This window comes from Suricata suricatta, chromosome 8 (assembly GCF_006229205.1).
Source record: "Suricata suricatta isolate VVHF042 chromosome 8, meerkat_22Aug2017_6uvM2_HiC, whole genome shotgun sequence".
NCBI classification, from domain to species: Eukaryota; Metazoa; Chordata; class Mammalia; order Carnivora; family Herpestidae; genus Suricata; species Suricata suricatta.
In genome coordinates this window covers 41,246,237-41,255,387 of record NC_043707.1, presented here as the reverse complement: position 1 = coordinate 41,255,387, position 9,151 = coordinate 41,246,237, and the positions used below count along the sequence as shown (strand labels likewise).

General features: G+C 41.9%; 2 non-coding genes across 2 annotated transcripts; one reads left to right on the top strand and one right to left on the bottom strand.

The window, feature by feature from the left end:
• Positions 1-1,191: 1,191 nt before the first annotated feature.
• Positions 1,192-1,265, bottom strand: TRNAN-GUU. Its single transcript has one exon. It is a non-coding gene; the product is annotated as a tRNA-Asn (tRNA).
• Positions 1,266-2,243: 978 nt separating this feature from the next.
• Positions 2,244-2,315, top strand: TRNAH-GUG. Its single transcript has one exon. It is a non-coding gene; the product is annotated as a tRNA-His (tRNA).
• The last annotated feature ends 6,836 nt before the right edge of the window (positions 2,316-9,151 follow it).

The window sequence follows — 9,151 nt, the reverse complement described above, 5'->3', positions numbered from 1 at the left end:
CATGAACCGTGAGATCAGGACCTAAGCCGAAGCCGGACGTTTAACCGACTGAGCCACCCAGGCGCCCCAAATCTGAGTAATTTTGTGATAACCTTTTGAGTTCAGCAGGACCCTCTCAGAATCTTTTGCATTGTGGTCACTAATTTTATCCATTTAAATCCATTGTAAAAGGATTCTGTCTCTCTCTCTCTCAATAAGAGGATGAACTAGTTAATAGTTCTGGAAATTATTAAATCTTGGTTTATATAATTGTCAGAAGCCTATTTGTTGACTTAATGGCCTAATTGTAATGACATAAATATCTTTTTCCTCTTTTTTCAGTCTGCTTTAAATAGTTGTGAAATTATTCTACCAATTAGTAAGTTCAATATATACTAAGAAAACAGACTAACAGATACCAGAAATGCAGTTAACTTTCTTTTTTAAGAGCCCTATCATATATAGCAATTTATTGAAGTCAAGAGTGCTTAGGGGAGAATTGCTGTGTATGGAGATAATTCTGGTTATAGATTAGTATTCCACTCTGGGGTCCAAAGAATTTTCTCTAGTGTTAGATAAGATGTGAACAAATTCTCAGCACTGCAGACATACACCAGGAAACACCAAAACCCTCAGGACAAATAGCCAACTAAAAAAAAAATTCAGATTAGACAACCTATCATCTACCTTCTAATAGAGAGTGGATCCTTGTGAACCACCATCCAACAGAGATTGTCTCTGGATGTTTATTTTATAAAAGGAAAACCAGAATTCTACTTTGATACCACTGGTGGGAGAAAATGATTGACAATGTACAAATGAGAGAGAAAAACACTTGTCCAAGAATTACACGTAGTATAAAGTCATAGAGCTCAATTTCTTCTCCTGAGGAGGGCACTTATGGGGAAGAGCTCTGGGTATTATATGGAAACCAACTTGACAATAAACTATATTATTAAAAAAGAAAAAAGAAAAACATGACTTCATCATTTCATCCCGGGACACTTCCTCTTGGGGACAGATTACATCAGGCCTCTCTCCTTCCCTGTTTCCAGAAATGCAGTGTATCTCCTAACTACGTTTCAGGGCAGATTTTCTGGGAAATCTAGGAAGAATGGGAAGAGGCCATCGCTTAAGGGGAAAGCAAGGTATCTTGCCCTTTGCCAGAGTGAACCCAAGAGAACCAAACTGCTGGTGTAAAAACGCCCGTACCGTCCCTGGGTGGGCTTGAACCACCAACCTTTCGGTTAACAGCCGAACGCGCTAGCCGATTGCGCCACAGAGACACAGCGCGTCCCCGAGTCTCGCTCTAGGCTGGTGATGGCTATCTACTCCTGCCGTGTGATCGGGCAGGTTCCAAAGCCTCAGAAAACTGGAGATCAGAACGACAAATAGAGTTCTTCGTCGTGTTTGAAACCGGTGCGTTGAGTGATTCTGAAACTAGGGCACCTAAATGGCCTAGCCCCATCCTGTCCCTCACCAGTCACACAATCCAGAACCTCCAGAGACGACCAGGACTGCGACCCCACCGTCCTTCTCCGCACCTAGCCTGAGTCGAGGGCGCCCCAAGGGAAGATGAATCCCCAGGACACTCAATCAGATTTGTTGAATTAATGCATTCGAGAGTCTGAACATACAAAGAGACAATGGTTAGACCACCGGATCCTGTTATGCAGGATGCGCAGCTTCTAGTTAACCGCCTACACTTTTCCATGCCAACACCTTCCAAAGACGGCACACCCCCACGTTCTACTTTAAAGCTTTCCCATTGCTCCCGCTGCCTTTGTCTTTTCTAAAACGCAAGTGACCATGGCTGACCCCCTTGCAAGGCCTATAAATAGTCTTTTGCTTTTTTGATTTGGTTGGCCTTCGTTTATTTCCATATATTTTCACCTCTAAGCTTTTAGTCCTTTGAGGAACTCTGCAAGCAGAAATGGGAACGTGTTTTTTTAAAACGGGGAAATTCTTTTCAAAAGGTTTTACTTTGGTCAATTGATTTCGAAGCCTGCAACGTCCCACGCGCGGGGCGACGGAGGGGCCTACGGTGCGCTGGAGCTCCGAGCGCTCACCCCAACTATGTTCCAACTCGAGTGGGGACGACGGGGTGGGGGAGCAGGAAAGGAGTCGGGGTCTAAAGGGAACCTTCAGGAGAAAGGAAAGAAGAAGAGGCATGGTCCCAAGAGGTCTGTGGAGACGCACTGGCCAGATCTGGAGACAGGAGAACTGTGTTTTATTTCGTCTTGCTATGCACAGGTTTACGGCGCGCCGTGATCGTATAGTGGTTAGTACTCTGTGTTGTGGCCGCAGCAACCTCGGTTCGAATCCGAGTCACGGCAGGATCTCTTTTTTCCCTTAACAAAATTTGATACCTCTTCTAGCCTCTCTTTTAATCCCCTGACCACTATTTGTGGCCTAAGATCAGAGTTTGCTGCGGCCCTCCAGCACTTTGCAGTCAGAAGAGGTAACACGACTGCGCACTAAGCTGCGGTCGGGTAGTCGGGGCTCCATATCTGAGCATGCGCAGAACTATCCCAACCGACAAACGTGCAACCTGGAGCTTACACTTAATGTACAGGTGTAGTCATAACGGTTTTTCCGGTTTAAATATCCCAAATGTTGATGAGGCCTTTTAAGACACTGTGATAAATCAGCTTTTTATGAGTTTGTATTCAACAGGGTATTTTACAATAAAATCTAACAAATATAACAAAACCTAGATTCATTGCCATTCTCTGCATTCCCCACCCAATTTTTATCTACTAGTACATACTGAAGTACAATTCACAAAGGATAAAATGCACAAATCTTAAACGCACAGCTCAGTGATTTTTGACAAACGCCAGATACTGCGGTGACTCGAGTCGCAGCCGAGGTTGCTGGGGCCACAGGCACAGTACTAACCATTATGCGATGGCTGCGCACCGCGAACCTGCTGGCAATCGGTGTTGTGTCCTTTAGTATTTTTGATGTGAACACATCCACACCTACATAAGAGCTATGCAAAATTTCCCAGCCCAGAAACGTCAGTACAGCCCTTTCCAAACAATTCCCACCTACTTTCCCTTCACTTACACCGGTCTGATTTTTTTTTGTTGTTGTTTTGAAAGGATTTTATTTACATCTTACCAAGTTAGATAAGTAACTTTGTTAAATGGTTATCAAGGTTTTGAGTCCAAGAGAAGAGAAAGAATTACAAGGCCCCAAACAGACATAATCATTGTGATTTTTAAAGTTTTTGTTTCTTTTTAAAAAGTAACCTCTACACCCAATGTGGTACTTGAACTTAACGACCCCCAGATCAAGAGTCAGATGCTCCACCAATTGAAACAGCCAGGTGGCCCAAATCACTATTATTGTTAAATGAACATTTCATATATGTAAAATATATACATTCAGTTACAGTCTACGTCAGCACTGTGAACTGAATTGATTTAAAAGCAACATCACCCAAAGTTCCATGGTTATCCATACTGTCCAGGTTTTTATCTTTAATACCATTCCCTACAAAAATGAATCAAGATTTCTTAAAGAAATGATTACTTCCAGGAATGGTGGAGGGGAATCACAGGGCAAGCATGGGAAATCTTGGATTAGAAAGCAGTGATCCATTACAATCTATTAGGATCTTAAAAAAAACACGCAGCCAGCTTGAAGGAATTCTCACTGGCATGAGTTGTGATACTTTCAGCATGAGTAACAACTGTGATCTTTGTGCAGGAGTCAGTAAATTATGGCCTGCTGGCCAAATCCCACTCAAGCTTCTTTAGTAAATAAAGTTTTATTGGAATACAACCATACTTACTCACTTATGTATATTATCTATGGCTGCTTTTGTGTTACAATCGTAGAGTTGAGCAGTTGTAACAGACACAGCAAAGCCTAAACTATTTACTATGGGGCACTTTACAAAAAAAGTTTGCTGACCCCAGTCTAGTGGATTGAAAGACTGGATTAAGGAATATCAGAGTCAATGAAGTAATTTGCAGGCGGAAGTATTTAGGTTCAATGATCGTGATATAACTTCACTCTAACATTGACCCGACCAGCAGGTCAGTCAACACAGGTCCTGAGGGAGGGGGCGAGGATGGGGTAGGGCAGGGAGCACAGAGAATGGAGCCAAGACAAGGTTTCTGATCAAGCCTCTTTTATTGAGAGAACACACACATCTTGTAAAGGGCAAAAGACAAGGCAGCTGATGTAGGTCAGTTGCTAAGGAACAGGGTCATGATTTTTAGGAAAAGGCTAGGGTAAAGGAGGAACAGAAGCTGCAGTTTTAGCACAGTGTCTGAGGAGCTGATGAGAAAGTCCAGCCAAGCTGCCTCCGGCCTTGAGCTGGGAGTGATAACACTGTCCTGCCCTGCAGGTGGCCGATCTTAGGTCAGGGCACACATCTCTTCCCCCGGCAGCTCTTCTGGCAGCTCCCCACATAACATGGTTCAACAAAAACAATTAAGTAGATATAAATGGCTCTGGTTCCGATTTCTTCAGGTTAGTGTGGACTATTTTTGACATTCACATAATATACTTTTTTGTGGGTGTCTGCCTGTATTTTTGTTTTTATATAACAATGTTTTTGAGATGCATTCATGCTGTTGACTGTTATTATTATGAGTGTTATTGATGAGTGTTTTCCCTGTATGTGACCATACTGCCACTGATGGATACTTGGATAATTTCTAGTTTTGGCTACTAAGAACAAAGTTGTTCATTTTCCGAGTATATACTTCGTAGTGGAATTGCTGGGTCCTGGGATAGATGTAAATTCAACTTTATTAGAAACTGCCCATTTTCCAGAATGACTTGTGATTTTACTTTCTCAACAGCAACAAGGCATAGTTACTGTACATTCTTGTCAGCAGCTGGTGTTCTCCAACTTTAAAAAGTTTACTGATGTTTGTGAGTGCATACTCTTGAGTATCTCATTGTGGTTTTAATTTATACTTCCCTAATAAATAATGATATTTGCTTCTTTTTTTTAGACGTTTTTATTATTTTGAGAGAAAGAGAGAGAGAGAGGGAGAGAGCGAGGGAAGGAGGAGAGACAGTGCAAGCTGGGGAGGGGCAAAGAGAGAGGGAGGGAGAGAGGATCCCAAGCAGACTCCCCACTGTCAAGGCAGGGCCTGATGCAGGGCTCAATCCTATGAACCGTGAGACTGTGACCTGAGCTGAAATCAAGAGTCAGATGTTTAACTGACTGAGCCACCCAGGTGCCCCAAGCATCTTAGTTTTTTGCCCATTTAGAAATGATCTTTTGTGAAGAAAGACTATTCTGGTACTTTGCTGGTTTTTAAATGTTTTGGCTTTTGTTCCTGATCTCTCAGAGTTCTCTATCCATTCAATATTTGAGTCATGTTCAGATAAGAATATTGCAAATATCTTCTCCCACTCTATCGACTGATTTTCTACTCTGTAATGGTGATTTCTGATGAGCAGAAGCTCTTAATTTTGATGAAATCTCATTTCTTTATTTTTCTTTTATTGTTAAGATATCTTACTCTAAGACATCTCTCCTAGCCAAGATTGTGAATATATTTTCCTACATTTGCTTCTAGAAGCTTTTATGTTTTGGTTTTCAGCTTTAGAATCTATGACCTCAGCCCAATATTTAATCACTTTGGCTTAAGAATCTCTGGCTTACTTGCAGATCACCGACCTTTCAGAAATTTCCATAACCTTTGATATAGAAACATTCAAAAGTTTCCTGTTCTGCTCTTTGTTGACTACGTATCTTTGTGTTTCTATCCCTCATTCCTTCTTTTGCTTCTCCTATTCTCATCCCTACATCTGAGAAAACCACAAATACCTAAAGCCAAGAAGAAAGATCTGATCCATCTGTGCTTAAGAGCACAGGCACTGGTTTGTAAATCTGATTCAGCCCTTGTGTGGCCATGGAGAAGTAAACTTTATGTGCCTCAATTCATTCTTTCTTCTGTAAAATGGGGCTAATAAGAGTAATCTACTTCATTCTGTCATTGTTGGCTGTGTCTGACTTTAGTAGCTACTCAATCAATACTGTCATTTCAGTAGAATCATCACCCTCATTGTCATTATCTTCTGCATTTAAAAAAATTATGCTGCTAGTTTGCACCTTAATTTTGCATCTTCTAGAAATTCTTGTAAATGGAATCATGGAGTTCTCATGCTGTCGTGCTCTGCATGATGCCTGTGAGGTTTTTATATCAAAAGACATGCTTTTTTATTTCTGAATAGTATTCCACTATATGAGTATACTACGATTTGTTTACTGGTTCCTTATGATAATGGACATTTGAGTAATTTCTAGTTTGGATTCTTGTGAATAAAAAAACACAAAAAGCACTGTGAACATTCTCAATATGTTTTTTATGACATATTCCCACTAAAAATGTGTGAGAGGCCTAGTTGTTCCACATCTTCATCAAGATTGGCTGTTTTCAGACTTTATAATTTTAGCCATGCTATTGGGCACGGTGGTATCTCAATGAAAGATTAATATATATTTCTCTGACAGCTAATGATATTGAGCACTCTTCAGTGTGCTTCTGGTCATTAGTATTATCTTCCACTCTGAAGTGTCTATTTAAGCTTTTGCCCATTTTTTAAAATGGGTGCTTTGGCTTTTAATAGGTCATTTTATATTCTGGAATAGAATCTTTGTCAGATATGTTTTGTGAATAGTTTTTCCCAGTCTGTGATTTGCCTTTTCGCTTAGTGGTATCTTTTAATAAGACATTTTTAATGTTTTCATTATCTTATAATTTACTCTTTTGATATTAATGTTAAAGTTTACCTTGATATTTAGACTAATACTATTTTTAAAAGTTTGTTTATCTATTTTGAGAGAGAGAGAGACAGAGAGCGAGAGGGTGGGGGGCAGAGAGAGAGAGAATCCCAAGCAGCCTGTACTCTCTCAGCACAGAACCAGATGCGGGCTTGATCTCATGAACTGCAAGGTCATGACCTGAGACAAAATCAAGAGTAGGACCCTTAATCGACTGAGCCACCCAGGGGCCCTTCATCTAATATTAGTTTAATATTTTAAAAGTCTAATTTATCATTTTAATATTTAATACTGTTAAGGTCTAATTTATCATTTTTCTTTTTTACTTATCTGTTTGTGTAATGTTAAGGAAATCTTTGCTCACCACCAGGTTATAAGGATATTCTCACGTATTTTCTTCTAAAACTTTACAGTTTTAGTTGGTGTGCCTGGCTGGCTCAGTTGGTTGACCAGCTGACTTCGGCTCAGGTCATGATCTCACCGTTTGTGGATTTGAGCCTCGCATCTGGCTCTGTGCCAACAGCTTGGAGCCTGCAGTCTGCTTCGGATTCTGTGTCTCCCTCTCTCTCTCTGACCGTCCCCCCCCCCCCGTTATGCTCTAAATAAACATTTAAAAATTTTTCTTTAAACTTGTTTAGTGTATATGTTTTAGTCTATCTATGATCAACTTAAATTAGCTTTTGTGCATATTGGGAGGGAGGGAATGCAGGGTTTTTCACCACAGAGATGTATAGTTGTTTCAGTACTATTTGTCAAAATGATCCTTCTTTCTCCACTGAATTACTTTAGTGTCTGTTTTTGGAAAATAATTTGACCAGAGAGGGTGGGTCTATTTTAGATGTCTCAATTCAGTTCCATTTATATATACATGTGTCTTTCTGCCCTTCTCTTGTCTTAGTAATAAATAGCTTAATAGTAAGTCTTAAAGTCTTCCAGGTTTGACTTCACACAGCTCAATAAATTTTCAAATGTCTACATACCCAAGTAGCCACCATGTAAGTCAAGACCTGTGGTCGTGTAACTTCTCTCATTTCATTGTAGGACATGTGCCCTTACATGTATGGCTGATCCCTTAGCCAAAGACCTTCTCTTGTTTCAGGCCCAAGGAAAAAGAAATCTCCAGTTACCTTTAGAGCTGATGAAAAAAAATGTCTGCAACACTTTATCATGACTATAGATATTTTTCTTGGGGAGAGGGGGAGGACATTTTCCAGACCACTGGCTATTATTTATGACCATGAGTACAATGTTTGGTTTGCAATTTTCTGTTCTTTGCGGGGAGATAAAGTCTCAGGGAGGGCCTCTAGCTTACTGGATTGATAGTTGAGTGTGGGGTTAAAGTTGGAGGCTGAGTAAGAATTGACTTTCATTGTGTTAGAAAAGATGAGGAGGAGATGCTGAGAAAAGGTGTAGGGAAGACTAGCTTGGAACTAGAAAGTCGAATTTTGTGTCTTGCAGTGATTGTCAGATTTAGTAAAAAGAGGAATCTGGGGTCTTGTGGTGATTGTCAGATTTGAGGAAAGGGGAACTTTCCACTAAAAAACAAAACAAAACCAAAAACCAATGTAACAACAACAACAAAAAATACTTTAGTGGAAACACCCAATACTTCCAGGCCATTTATGAAGCTTTCTCATTTATGTACATCATCCTTCTTCCTCACTTTTGCAAAAATGGCAGGCTTCCTGGGCTTTTTATATGACTTTTAAAATGTGTATTCAAATTAGAAACCATTGAAATTAAAATATTTATCATGAAAGTCCTAAATTCACCTGAAATTCGACCAACAGTGCAAATGGGCCCAACCTAAGAGGCACAGTAGCTGGCTGAAGAGCCCTTCCTGGGTGTGAGAGTCTAGTTTGCCCCCCACGCGAACGCCCTCATCCACAACTCAAGGGACACCGTTTCCTTCGCCAAAAGATGTTTAAAGTAGTCCTACTTCAAGTACATGCATTAAAAACAAACCTGCCAGGCGCATCCTCGCAATCCACAGAGAGCCCAGTGAGCAACGTGCAAGTGCCACGAGGAACCCCCAGGTACCCAGGCCACGGCTTTGGCTCCCCCGGAGCCGGGACTCAGCTTCCCCAGCGACGGGACGAGGAAAATCGCAGGTTGTTCTTCCCTCCCCGTGGCTCTGTGTCCACCTCTCCCGTTCTGTCTCTTCCACGACGTTCTGGGAGCCTGACCTTGGACAGGACTGAAAGGGGAGGCTGCCCTTCTCCCCCCGGGGCCTCCCGCCGCGGCGTCTGGACGGCCCAGTCCGGCGGGACGTTACGCCCCGAGCCGGGGGTGGGGGGTGGCCCGCTGGGGCCTCGAGGGCGGCGGGGGCGGGGCCGAGGCCGCAAGTTCGATGCGTGCGCCCGCGTGCCTCGAGCAGCTGCGCGTCGCGGGCCGCGGATACGTTGAATCGAC